The sequence below is a fragment of the Choloepus didactylus genome, chromosome 19 (assembly GCF_015220235.1).
Source record: "Choloepus didactylus isolate mChoDid1 chromosome 19, mChoDid1.pri, whole genome shotgun sequence".
Taxonomy (NCBI): domain Eukaryota; kingdom Metazoa; phylum Chordata; class Mammalia; order Pilosa; family Megalonychidae; genus Choloepus; species Choloepus didactylus.
Genome location: NC_051325.1, coordinates 57,444,559 through 57,459,428, shown reverse-complemented (window position 1 = coordinate 57,459,428; position 14,870 = coordinate 57,444,559).

Below are 14,870 nucleotides of genomic sequence, written 5' to 3'. Positions count from 1 at the left end.
CTTGGTGAGAGCCCATGATGAGCTATTAGCATTATTGACAACCAGCATTTATCTAGTGATGACTTCCTGCCAGGCACCATGTCATGCTCTTTTACATGCATTAGACTGTTTAGTCCTCCCAAGAACTCCACGAGAAAGGAAACATACTTATTCCACATGAGGAAACTCATGTGCAAGATGTTTAAGTTACCCAAGAATATACAGTTAGAAGAAGCAGAGTCTGGATTCCAACTCAGGGGGTCTGTCTTTAAAACCCAAACTCTTAACTATACTCAACACTGCCTCACTCAGGACCCCACTGAAGTCATTGGGGTGACTGAGCTGAGGCCCCCTCTCCTTGGGAAGATGGACCACTATCCCTTCTGTGACAGTTTGAATATATTGTGTCCCCCAAACGCCATTATCTTTGATGTAATCTTGTGTGGGCAGATGTTATCAGCATTGATTAGATTGAGATGTCATCAGTGTTGATTAGATTGAGTATTTCTGTGGAGATGCACCCTACCCAACTGTGGGTGATGACTCTAATTGGAAAATTTCCATGGAGTGTTGGCCCACCCATTGGGTGGGCCTTGATCAGTGGAGCCATATAAATGAGCTGACAAACAGAAGGAAGTCAGTGTAGCTGTGAGTGACGTTTTGAAGAGGAGCTACAGCCAAGAGGGAGACTTTGAAGAAAGCACAGGAACTGCAGATGAGAGACAGTTTGAAGATGGCCATTGAAAGCAGACTCTTGCTCTGGAGAAGCTGAGAGAGGACAAATACCCCAAGTGCAACTAAGAGTGACATTTTTGAGGAACTGCAGCCTAGGGAGGAACATCCTGGGAGAAAGCCATTTTGAAGCCAGAACTTTGGAGCAGACACCAGCCACATGCCTTCCCAGCTAACAGAGGTTTTCCAGACACCATTGGCCATCCTCCAGTGAAGGTACCCGGTTGCTGATGTGTTACTTGGACACTTTATGGCCTTAAGACTGTAACTGTGTAACCAAATAAACCTCTTTTTATAAATGCCAATCCATCTCTGGTGTTTTGCATTCTGGCAGCATTAGCAAACTAGAACACCCTCCAACTCTGGCGTCCACTGATCTGCATGGGGACTTGGGTATTATGACTCAGTGGAGAAGGGAATGTGTGGGCAGGGGCATTTTACCCACACTTTCTTTTATTGGTTCTCAGCCAGGCAAGATCTTAGTCAGGGTCATCTGGCAAGGACTAGAGATGTGTCTTACTGTCACAGCTAGAGGAGAAGGGGTGCTTGCTAGTGGCATCTGGTGGGTAGAGGTCAGAGATGCTGCTAAACATCCTACAAAGTGCAGCACAGCTCTCCACGACTGAGTATCAACCAGCCCCAAAGGTCAACAGTGCCAAGGGCAAGAATCCCTGCCTTATTTGCATCCTCACAAAATCCTGTGAAGTAGGAATTCTGATCAAAGGAGAAACCTGAACCCCAGAGAGTGTCTAGATAAGGGTCGAGGAGCCTTTAGTGGAGGAGCAGGACTGGAATCCAGGTCTGACCAAAGCCAGGTGCTCAGCTGCCCTATTTTGGACACCTTCTGTGTGGGCAGAAAATGCACATGCTTCCACCTGCTCTGACTTACAGCACCCTGCTAGGCACTTAGGAGGGTCCTAAGAAGTATCTGTCCATCATAAATTTGATAATCCAGTAACAGCCTGAAATGGGATTTGGGGGTATTATATTTTTTAGTCCTATTCTTCCCCTTCTCCAGTCCTGCCAGTGGTCTAATCACATGTCCAGACAGGTTCTAGCATTAATCTCCCATGGTTTGAATTTTAACTCTACCTCTCCCTAGCTGTGTGAACTTGAATTTAGCTTCTCTAAGCCTCAGCATCCTCATCTGTAAAAGGCAGTTTACACCCCCTCACAGCCTGCGGTAAGGATTAAATGACACAACACCTAAGCTCTCATCACTCCAATCTCTAGTGCTCTGGCCAAGAAATTGACTCAGATAATAAGTGAAATGGAAGGTATTTTCCTATATCAGTGACAGTTTGGGAACTATTAGAGGAGTGGGTTTTTCTCTCTTAACTTTCTTTCCTGTGAGGTACAATAAGAAATGTAGTATACATTATGATCCAGGATGTGTACACACACACACACACACACACACACACAGAGACACACACAGAAACCTAAAACAAAAATTTCATAAAGCATACTCACCTATAGTATGATTTTCTCTGGTGTTCTCTGTTTTGTTTCATTTTTAAAATTCTGGTTGCAAACCGTTAAATTTAATTCACACATAGTTTAAAAAACACTGGTCAAGAGTACATGCAATGGGCAAAGTAAACTATGTATGATTCCACTTACATGGAATTATAGAGAAGACGATTATAGAGAGAGAGAACAGAGAAGTGGTGAGTGGTTTCCCAGGTTGTGTGGTGGGGGGAGGTAACTGCAGAAGCGGCAGGATGGAACTTTTCGGGGTGTTGGGAATGCTCCATGTCTTGATTGTGGTGGTGCTTGTAAGACTGTGTTCATTTGTCAAAATGCATTGAACTCTACACTTAAAAAAGGATGATCATTATGTTAATTATAGCTCTATGAAGCTGATTGTTTAAAAGAGGAGTATTGTAATGGATGGTAAAATACCAGTGTTTTATCTTATCCCATCTGTAGTTTCCTGGCATCCAAATTGCATAGTAGAGGAATTCTCTGATTAACCATATAAGAGGCCAAGAACCACATCCCTTTATTGGCCAATCCTCAAAACAGATGACAAAACTGATAATACTCCGGATACTATATGCCAGGCCCTGTCCCAAGGCCTTATGATGTCACGCAGTGATCACAACCACACTCCAAGTTAGGTATTGTTTGAACCATGTTACAGATAAGGAAACCGAGGCATGGATAATTAAAGTTACTTGTCCCATATTACACAGCTAAGAAATGGCAAAAGACGAGGGTCAAACCCAGGGCACTCTCGTTCCATGACCTGTAGATTTATCCCTCAGGAAACAACCCCCCATCCTGGGAGGGTCTTTATTTCCTATTTCCCTTTTGGTTCTCCCCAAGTCATTTGGCTGAGTGACTATTTGTCCTTGCTTAAATGCTGGATCCAATCCACTGTAGCTCTTTGAAGAAACATTTCTTACATGTTTTGTCGGATATTAGGTGTTACGTATCAAACAGTACTAGAGCATGAAAGCAATATTACATCCGCTTGACTTTCTATAAGAAGACTGATAAATAGATTAAAAACAAAACTGACTTAAGGGATCTTTATGCAAAGACCAAGTTCACAGCCTTCTCAGTCTTTCCAGATTACTGTGGAGAACAGGCCCAAGCCAGGTTTTATCACCTCTATCAGTCCATTGATAACATCTGGACAAAAGTATTCACTTTCGTCACGCTGTCAGTACTAAAGAACTTCCCACGCTGTCAGTACTAAAGAACTTCCCACGCTGTCAGTACTAAAGAAGACAAATGAAGGGATTAGGACTTTAAAGTCTCTGAGAGGCTCAGGAAAAAATATGAGCAAAAAATATTAAATGATCAGAAGAGGAAATTAATGTGACCCCATCACCCTACCTGGGAGTCAGGTGACCAAGAGGGGACACTTCATTCTCCCCCACCAGCTTTGAGATCCTTGAATTACACATTTCATCACTTAGTTTCTCTTTCCCCATTTGCAAAGTCATAATATCATAAATAGCTGACATATAATTGATCTCAATAACAACCCAATTTGAGTTTTGGTATAAAGAAGAGTTTAAATGGAAGACTAGTGCTGATTTTGGTCCAAATTTTTTTTTAATCCTTTGACCTACCAGGATTTAACCAGCACAAAAGTCTTTTTAAATTATTTTCCAATATGTAAAAATTTCAGAAATCCAGAGTTCCAGCTTCTCATTAACCAAAACAAACAAACAAAAAACTGAAGGTTTAGCAACTCTTAGTCCCACATGCCGCACAGTGACAGAATTGAGTAGAGTTTCCCCACTGAAGAGAAACTATGTATTCCACTGACCACTGTCCCCAAGACTCGCCAAACCCAGCCCAACCTCACACTCCCTTACATTGTGTCCAACTCCTACAGACAGTTGAAATATGAGCATGACTGATTTTCTTAGTAAAACAAAACAAAAAACTAGTGTTGCCTCTTATTATTGCTGACTGACTTGCCTTAATACAACAGATGGACCAGAGTTCAGTGAACGGAAAGTCCACTTTTTTTAATTCTCACTGAATGCTCTGGATGGACAGCTGGCATAGGCCCATTGTACAGCAAGGAAAGCCAAGACCAATGAAGCAATTTGATCGCTCAGTATAGTGGAAATGGTGCCTGTTTTGGAATTCTGACTTGTTCAATTCAAGGCCATTCCTTCTTATTAGCTATGCAGTTTTGAGCAATTATTTCCCTTCTCTGCATCTAAGTTTCCTCCTCTGAAAATAAAGATAATACCCACTCATTTGCATGTGAAACAGTAAGTATTAATCTGCTTCCTCTCTCCTGCTGTGACAATGTGAAATTTATGGGTGCTTTTATTTATAAGGCCACAAGTGTCTTTCATACACCCTCTGTCATTTTAGTCTTCATGCCACCTTGTGGGTGGAGGGCACATTAATTGGGGCAAAATCTAAAAGCATTTTATATATGAATTGTGCCAGTTTGAATGTATTGTGTCCCCCCAAATACCATTATCTTTGTGGTCTTGTGGGACAGATGTTTTGGTGATGGTTGGATTTGCTTGGAATGTGCCCCACCCAGCTGTGGGAGATGATTCTGATGAGATGTTCCCATGGAGGTGTGGCCCCGCCCATTCAGGGTGGGCCTTGATTGGTGGAGCCATATAAATGAGCTGAATTGGGGGGAGGAAACGGAGTGCAGCTGGGAGTGACATTTTGAAGAGGAGCAAGCTTGCTAGAGAGGAACTTCCTGGGAGAAAGCCATTTTGAAACCAGAACTTTAGAGCAGACACCAGCTACGTGCCTTCCCAGCTAACAGAGGTTTTCCGGACGCCACTGGCCATCCTCCAGTGAAGGTACCCGATTACTGATGTGTTACCTTGGACACTTTATGGCCTTAAGACTGTAACTGTGTAGCCAAATAAACCCCCTTTTTATAAAAGCCAATCCATCTCTGGTGTTTTGCATTCTGTAGCATTAGCAAACTAAAACAATGAATCATTTTTACAATTGTCAGGGTTTTCACACATAGGACTTCATTTGGTCTTAACCAATGTTCAGAGTTCCCAGACTCCAAGATTGAGGGCACCGTCTTCCAGACTGACAAGTCTGCCTGAGACTTCTGACCCCTGCGCGGCTAGAGGGCAGGGTCCACACAAGACCACTCTTAATTCTGGCATCAATGCAAGTTCAGGAATTTGCCAAAACTACCCTCAGGTTAAATAATCCACTTGGAAGACTCACAAAACTCATTTAAACCTATTATACTCACAATTATGGTTTATTACAGAAAGGGTATAAATCAGAACCAGCTGAAGTAAGAGACACATAAGGTGAGATCTAGGAGGGTTCCAAATGTGACGCCGCTGCTGTTCTCAGGACAGGCCCCCCGACATGGATGTGTGGCAACATGCACAGAGTATTGCCAACCCAGCAGTTCTCTTGAGCTAACCCTCAGGGGTTATATGGAACCCTCAGGGAATATATGGAATGTCACTGGGACTGCATTACATAGGCATGCGATTGCCCACATGGTTGAATTCTGCCTCCACCATGCTCTTCTCACCCCAGAGGTCAGGCTGGTATCACAGGGTCGAGAGGCTCACTACCAATCACCACATGAAACTATCAGGTGTGGCCAAAGGGGCCCACAGTGAATAACAAAGACACTCATCATCAGGAAATTCCAAGGGGGTAGAGGTTGCCTCCCAGGATCTGGGGACAAAGACCTGACAAAGGCCAGGTCTTTACTCACAACCAGCCTCTGGGATATAAGAATCATTAGTGCTATTTTAGAGTTGGGGATACTGAATTAAGCACTCTGCATTCCAGCTGCCTCTGGAACTTTTCCTGTCCTTGCTCTTTCTTTTTTTAGTTCCTTGTGAGGTACTTTTTTCTTTTTTTTTTTAAATCTCTTCTCCATAAAGAGAATAACCAGGGCATAGAGAGGATACATCACTTGTCCAGGGTAATGCAGCTATATACCGGCCAGGAGCAGCTCCCAGGTCAAAATTTTTTCCTCCCACAACTTGGTTCCCAAAGTTAGGTCCTTGGAACCCCAGACATCAAATATGCTCCTGGAGAAAGTTTCATAAACTACTACAGTGTCTATAATTTACTTTTAAATAGCTCATCAAATAAGTGATTGTGTTAGTTTTGATCCACACATTTAATACTCACAACAGCCTAACTGGAAATATATATTCCAGAGGTTGTGAGTTGGCATCTGAAAAATAAAAATAAAGCCACTAATCAAAACCCTTCACCCTAGAAGAGGCTTCTGCTACCTTTACCTTTGATCAACCCCAGAAGCTTTGTTAATTTGCATAATGTGTTAAAAGTGAATATTTTTTGGTAAAAAGGCAGCATCAGGGAATATATGGAATGTCCAGAAACGTTATAGACATTTGCATCTTTGCAGGATCAGGCTGTAAGATGCCTGCAGGCCCAAGAGCCTCACCGCCCCCCGCAAAATGCCACTTGGCGGGAGCGCTGTTCCCAGCCAATTGCCGTGAGATTCCTCCACCTCCCACTAGAAAATCAGCTTTACTTTGCTGCTAGAACATGTTCCATATGCCTCCAGGAAATCTCTCCCACATAGGACAGTCAGAAACCTCAAAGTATAGAGGGCCCACCACTCAGGCCGTATCCCTGTTTTTGTGCCGGCTAATAATTAACAATGGTGTGGGAATCTGATGCAACTTACATTAAAAATGGCTCCGGGGATCCATGTTTGAGAATGAGACCTACATTCCCCAACCGGTAGTTATTAGAAGCTACTGATATCGACAACAACAATGATGACCAGCCCAATCGGCTCGGGTCAGGTTGCAACAGAAACTCTGCATCCCCTGTTGGGTTCTTGGCTTTGCCCTGAATTCCTGAAATGTGAGGCTCCCAGAAGTCGGCAGAGTAAAGAAACCAGTTTGACTCCACCTTTACGAAAAATTCATTTTAGGACAAAACTCTTTTTTTTTTTTCCACCAGGAACCTGAATTGGAATCTCCTGCAACACAGGTGGGGACATCCTGGTCCTGCCCTGTCTGACCCCTTTGCTATTAACAGACTTTTCCTCCAGGCAACCAGAGGACAAGAATTAGACTCTGGGCTTTTATGCCTTCAGAGCTGAGTTCTTCCTATTGTTCTCTGCTCTTTTCTTCCTTCTCCAAGTAAATCACAGGATCCTCAGAAGCCCCATTGAAGCCTCCCTCGGCCTGCATTGTGATTTTTATCTTCAAAACTGTCCCCTAGCTTGAAATTTGCATGACAGCTAGAAAAAAGTTAATTTGGGGGCTGGCTTCTTTTGATAACCAAATGCTTTTCCTTTCTTTCTTTGTTCTGAAGGTACAACCTTAAAAAGAATTCAGTGATGAGGAAAATAATTCTACAGTATTTAGCTCTGTGCAATCACTGTGACTGCTTGAGGGCACTTACTTAAAATAGGAAGACTGCGGCTTCTGTCTTCTGTGGAGGTCAATTATTAAATTACCGGACTGCAAGTTTTAAAAAGCATCATTTGTGGTGGAGAATCACAGGTAGAAGCAAGAAAGAGGCAGAAAGTCAACTAAAACCTAGTCCTCAGCCACGTTCAGCCTGCTCTCTGTGCAGGGATGGCAACATAATTTGTGGGACCCAGTCCAAAACAAAACTATGGGGCTCTTTGTTCAAAAAGCCGAAAAAGCATCATTAAAAGTACTACAGTATAAAGTGTTTTCATCCACACCGTCTCTCAAGTCAGTGTTTATTATTTGATATTTAATGACAGTAAAATTACAATTTTAATTTATTAGCATGAGTTTTACCATTCTTCCTTATATTGTGCAACATCAGTTTTAAATGTAAATATACGTGCATTTACTGTGCATGCCGAATCATCAAAATAACTCAGCTAGTGTCTTACACCTTGTACTTGCATATGTACTTCGCTTCTACCACAACTGTGGAAACAGTGAGGAAAAGCTAACACAACTGTTTTTATTTCACTTCTTGATATTTACACATTCTACTAACACTGAAGCTTCAGCTTCCTGATGAAAAAGAAAAGAATAAAAGGAAAAGGGACTATGGCTCCCTGCTTTTCCCTTTCATTCCAAGTCATCGTTTTTAGCACGAGTGGTTGGCTAATAGGGGAAAGTAATGAATAAGAAAGGATGTGCGAAGGAGAGTCCTTGGTTGTTCATGTTCCTTAGACGATCATTGCTTTCTCTCTGCATTTGAAGCAAGCTCTGGTTCCAAGGGAAAGCCTTTGGGTGCTGTCAGTGCCCTGCTTACTCAGTTGAAGACCTAATCCACTTCCCTTGTTCTTGCTTTGAGTCTCACTGTACTCGGGCATGTCTCGGGTACTCTGGAATTCTGTGCTCGTGGGACATCCCAAACACTTATATGCAAATGGAGAGTGGAGGAATGGCAGATATATGTATAATATATATGCATATGTTGCATATATCTTGTATACATATATATATAGTGCATGTTTCTCCCCTGCTCACATTCATGCTCCATTGTCCCATCAGACTTCACTTACAAGACACGCATGTGAAGATAAAATTATTAAGAATTTCAATATAGCGAAATCAGCATGTTAAACCAAGTGCAGGTTCCTTCTCAGCCTGGGGCCCGGGGGAATGCCCAGGTTGCCTGTCCATGAAGGTGACCCATGTACAAGACACAGTGCTAGGAGCTCACACCGTAAAACCTACATGTGAAGGTTGTTGCAAGGCAGGAGAACAGAGCCTGGGATAGAGCTTCCCAAACCTTCCTAATTCATGGTGCTCTTAGTGGCTCAGGGATTTTTTCATGGCACCCTTGGGCCAAAAGAAATATCCATCAGTTCCTTTTACTAAGTTACTAGGTCCAAACAATCTGTTAAGTATTTATGACCTAACTATTAGTACCCACTTGAAAAAATAATCCACCTAATTTAAAAGAAAAAAATGTTTCATCTTAAAGAACCACAATTTCTAGCTGGTGGGATGTGTGTGTCAGTTACACACTGAAGCTTCTCAACCTTGGGAATCAGATGGGACACTCCCACGCTCAATTCCTGTCCCACATTGATTTTTATGCGGAACTTGCTCATTCTCATAGCAGCTGCCAAAAACCCCAGCTTTGCAAAAGCGTGATATCATCAAAGTGAGCGCAGTGTGAGCTAATGTTGAAACTGAGCTGCCTCAGGCCAGTAGTTCCCAGGAGTTCAACAGATGTTGAGTATCAGTTTCCTGAGAAAAAAAAATTTAATATATGCCACTGCACCCCCTTGTGAGTTCACGTTGGCTCCCCAGGGCAATTTGGCATGGTTTGGGCACACGGCAGCTGTTCTGGAAATGTTAGGGCCCCCAGCACTTATCTCTTTATACCACTCATCTGAAGTAGAACCTGCACTGCCTTATTCATGATTTAATAATTCACTAGTTACTGTCTCTCTTTCCATTTGTTGACTTATGAAATGATTATTTATCAAGCATTGCTAACTTAAGCTTAACTTAATTCAACTAAATAGACATAGTACCTTTCATCAGAGAAGCATGGAGAAGCCAGACAATCCAATATCCATCCTCCCCCCCACCAAAAGTAATTATAAACAGTGAGTGTTATGCAGAAGCTGTCTGGGGTGCTTTAAAGCTTATAACTGGGGGCTTTGTCTGATCTGGTTCTACAGGAGGACCTCTGAGAGAACCTGATGTTTAAGGTGAAGCCTGAACGATGTGTCACTTTCAAAAGAGTGGAAGATTTTTCTAGGCAAAAGAACCCCAGCAACAAGGACCCCTGCAGTGTTAGCAGCCTTGCCGAAAGAAGAGCCAAACATTACAGGCCACAGAGAACATTAATTTCACAGGCAATGATGATGATTTACCTGCAGTAGTAGGGAGCCTAGATGATCTGTTGTTTCTTGAGGGCAAGGATCATACAGAGCAGGGTGGGTAAACCTTTCCTGTAGAGGGCTGATGCCTTCTCTTGCAACCACTCACATCTGCCATTGTAGCACTAAAGCAGCCTTAGATAATATGGAAATGACTGGGTATGGCTGTGTTCCAATAAAACTTTGTTTGCAGAAGCAGGTGCCCCCCTGGTCTTGGCCTGAGGGCTAGAGTTTGCTGAACTTTGGTGTCAAGGACTTCCTTTTGTCTACCATCCCTCTTGCTCTAGGACAAGGGGGTAACTATCTAATGAAAGAACTCACAAAACTAGAAAACTGGTCCTTGGTCTCTTAGGGTTTCCAATGTAAATAAGTAAATACAAACACAATACACAGAGACACAAAGAGGAGCAGTAGGGTCTGTCAAAATGCGGATGAAAAGCACTAATTCTCAGCCATCTCCAATACCTATAAATCCACCCAAGCAGCCCCTGCTTTTTGTTAGAGGGGAATGCAGTGTTACCAAACCAAAGAGAGCCAAGTTGCTATTATGATAAGGATGGCAGAATGGGGTGTGAGGGGAGGAAGGAGGTGGGAGATCCGCTGCCAAGTGGCTCAGCTTTGGTTCCTTAAGAACAGCAATTGGCCTCTCGCTTCCTTCCTCGCCCCGCACGTCTTCTGTGGACCGTGCTCCCCTTTCACAAGCAGCTCCTGGATGGCTTTTTCCTATTAAAAACAGTGTACGGAGCCCTGGCACTTGAGGCGTCTCAGAGAAACAAAGAAGGTCAACTGAGTCTCCTTATTAGTTGTTATAGCAACAAGAAAAGATTGCAGAGGCACTGGAAGTGCCACCAGAGAGCCCCTTCCCCAACCGCAGCGAAGCACACCTTCCTGCCCCGCGTGGAATCCACAGGCAGAATCCCACTTGCACCTGTGGGCCGGAATGCCCCCGTCTCCTGGCGATGGTGGCATCTCAGGCTTCCTGTGCGAATCCCGGCAGCCGGCCTTGCTGATGGCCTCCAGGTGCCAGGTCCCACCTGATGTGTCCTCTTGTCATGCCCATCTCCTTAGTGTTTTTTAAAATGGGATTTTACTCCACTTGAATTGGAATACCTAGAGAAGCTGATAGAAAATGTGGATTCATGGACTCCACCCCAGATCTTGAATCAGCATCTTTGCCAGCATTTGAGAACTAATAGCTTAGGGGGATAATGCAGGTGAGTGGTTATTACACTGACCTGCCTTGGTTGAATAAAATCGAGGTAGGTTAGATAGGGAAGAAAGGAGAGGGAAGTGACTCTAAAACCCATAACCCAAATTCCTTCTGGTGCATGCACACACCTGCTTCCTGTACACCCAGTCCTCACTCAGGTTGGCACCTGAAAAGAACCAATGAAAAGCGCAGCTTATCAATCCCTTATTAGCATAACCAGAGGGGAAAGGGCACTGCCAAGTCCTCATAATGCAATGATCCTGCCCTCAGAGGGCTTCTCCTCCTTTGGGGAATGCCCATGCTCACCCCCCACCCCCAAGCAGGAACTTTTGCATTAAACTTTTTGGCTGTACACACTAACTAGTCCTTGTTTGGCTGTACACACTGACTAGTCCCCAATTCTTTCCTGGGCCTGAGTCAGGAACCTTTACGGTATCAGCCCCAGGTCAAGTTCTCCGAGAATTCCCAGGGCTCTCAGGCTCGAGCTTATTAAATGATTCAGCTGTACACACTGACTAGTCCTTGAATTCTTTCCTGCGACTGAGCTAAGAACCCTGAAGCCCTTGGTTGAGGTCTTGACTTCTCTGAAAACTCGTGGGGCTGTCTGGCATCAAAATCACAGTAGCTTTATTAATGAATTCATAGTGAAATCAGCTAACTGTTGACCTTCATCAGAAGACTGAGCAGCCTTACCTACAAATTCCACATAAAGAACTTGCAGCCTCAATGTGAAGGAAATATAGAGTTTGTTATCTAAATGAAAATCTGAAAATAGATGTATTTTTTTCCTTCCATGAAAGGGAAGGGGATTTTCATTTTAATATTTTATATAGAATTTCCTCTCTCAAAAGTCAGTATTGTACCAAAAAGAAAGTGCTAAATATCTCTTTAAACAAATGATTGTCCTCTATTGTTTCTTTTGTTTCCTAAGCAATTGGCTTACATACTTTGCACCCTGGACCAGGCATCTTGAAGGCAGTGATGTTACTTGTTTTATGCATACTGTATTTCCAGCAACTGGCACAGAGCTCGGGACACCCATAAATGACATTGAACAGATACTTACTAAATGAATAGATGGATTTCAGAAACCAATGCAATTTCCTGTTTATAAAAGAGTAAAAGTGACAGTTTGAATTTATGTACCTGAAAAAAAACATGTTCTTAATCTTAATCCATGTGAACCTATTGTACATAGGTTCATCTCTTGAAGATGCTATTTTTAATTAAAGTGTGGCCAACTGAATGAAGGTAGATCTTAATCTGGATTACTGGAGACCGTATAAAGAAGACCCAGAAGTCACAGAAGCCAGAAAGGAGAGGACATTGCCATGTGATGGGAGGCAGAATTTCAAGCCAGGGAACCCCAAGGATTGCCGGCAGCCAGCCCAGAATGTTCATATTCCAGAAGAAAAGAAGCCTTGCCATTATCTTGATTTTGAACTTTTTAGTCTAAAAAATCTGAGTCAATACATTCCTGTTGGTTAAGCCAAAACCAGTTTGAGGTATTAGTAATAGCAGCTTTGGCAAACTAAGACAGTGGAAAATCAACTGATTGACCCCATATGCCATGTAATAATACAAAACCATTGCAGAAAAAAATGAGAGATGCTGATAGTCCTGAAGTCTGACAAATTACTGACAAATTACTATCATCTATCCCAACTAGCTCCATCAATGTACCATTACATAAAGGTGGGGGAAAACATATCTTGGGTTCTCTGCATTTGACCTAAAAAATTTGCTACTGGGCAAGAAATGTTTTGGTCACTGATTTCTCAATGACTACCACTAATACGTAGCTACAAACATACATAAGAGAGATTATTACCTGATGAGCACTTTATAAGGGGGCATTTATAGTCTCATAACATACATCGAGTTCAAATTTTCCAATCACTCTACGAGGTGGACAGTATAGCGAACCCATTCACAGATGAGAACAGAGGCTGCGAGGATTGCCAGGGTGGTAAGCGGAATTTGATCCAAGATCTGCTAGATTCTGCTTTCTACCTCGATGCTTCTCACTTCCTACCCAACCTCCTCCTGCCCCAAACCAGACAGGATGACCCTAATGATGGGGGTAACCTCAAGAATGCCACCATTTCACCATTCACAGGGAAGGAAATGGAGGCACCAAAACATATAATAACTTTCCCAAGGAGCTACTGCTTATTAATGCAGAACCTGGGATTTGAATCCACACCATCTTACCCCAGAGAGCACTGTACTGGATGACTGTATAATTCTGCCTCGAACTGGGCAAACAGTCATCTTAGCCCTGGGCTGCCCATACAAAGGAAAATCTGCAGTTCCCTCTCTCCACCAAAAATACATGACTTTTCCCAATGTATAATTTAAACAGAGAAATATCAACAATGCCTAATAAAAAATTCTCTAGTTTAACCTCTGGATTCCAGTTTATATGCAATGTTGGCTTAAGTACCTTAGAATTTAGTTTGAATTATGTGCAAATCCACCACAAATCCTTTTTGCACACTTGTATGTTTACCCTTTGGGTTAGGAATTCAGAAAAAAAAAAATCAAATGGTTGCAAATCACTTTTCCCCTTACTTAAGGGCAGAGCTTACATTGTTTAAATTTCTCTTGGTTTCTATAAAAAACCTGAAACCAATGTAATATTGAATTTGAGGTTCTTATTTAGAGCAGGGTTTGACAAACTACCACACGGAAACTTTAGAAATATTTATTGGAACACAGTCATGCCATTTGTTGGCATATTATTTCTGGCTGTTTTCCTGCTAAAACAGCAGAGTTGAGTAGTTGCCATATACCAGCAAATCCAAAAATATTTATACTCTGGCCCCTACAGAAAAACTTTGCTGAGACCTGAGGCAGCATGGCTGGGGGCTTCACAGAGCAGACTCCAGGATCAGAATGCCTGGGTTCAAGTGTGAATTTACCTTTATTAGCTAAGAAACCTCACATATTATTTAGATTAGACTGCTTGAGGCTCAGTTTACCTGTCTGTAAATGGAGATAATTATATTTATGTCATATAGCTATTTTAAGGATTTAATAAGATAACACATGTAAAGCACTTAGAATATTACTCAGGGTGATGGTTAAGTTCATGGGTTATGGTGTACAGCCGTTTGGTCAAGCAAGCACTGGCCTGAATTTACTGTGAGGATATTTCGTGGATTTAAAGCATCAGTCAGTTGGTTGCACTATTGCTGAATACTATCAACTAAAGAGATTCCCTTCAACAATGAGAGACATCTCATCTACCTGAAGGCCTTCAAGGATGAACTGATGATTTCAGCAGTCAGAAGGAAGAATTTCCATCTCCACTTCAGCCAGCCAGCTTCTCCCAGAGAATTCATCTAAAACCTTCATTGGAGTTTCCAGCCTGCAGCCTGCCCTATGGAATTCAGACCTGCCCATGCCCACAGTCACATGAGCCAATCCCTATAATAAATCTCATAATATTAATATATCTATATGACTCCTATCAGTTCTGTTTGTCTAAAGATCCCTGACTAATATACAAAGAAATACATAAAAGCTGTTAAGATAGCCTAATAGAACTACAACTTTTCTTTGTAAATATGTTTCTCTTCTTAAAAGTCCAAAAAAGAGAGTCCCACTTGTAGTTAAATACAGTCAGCCAAATTTCTTTGC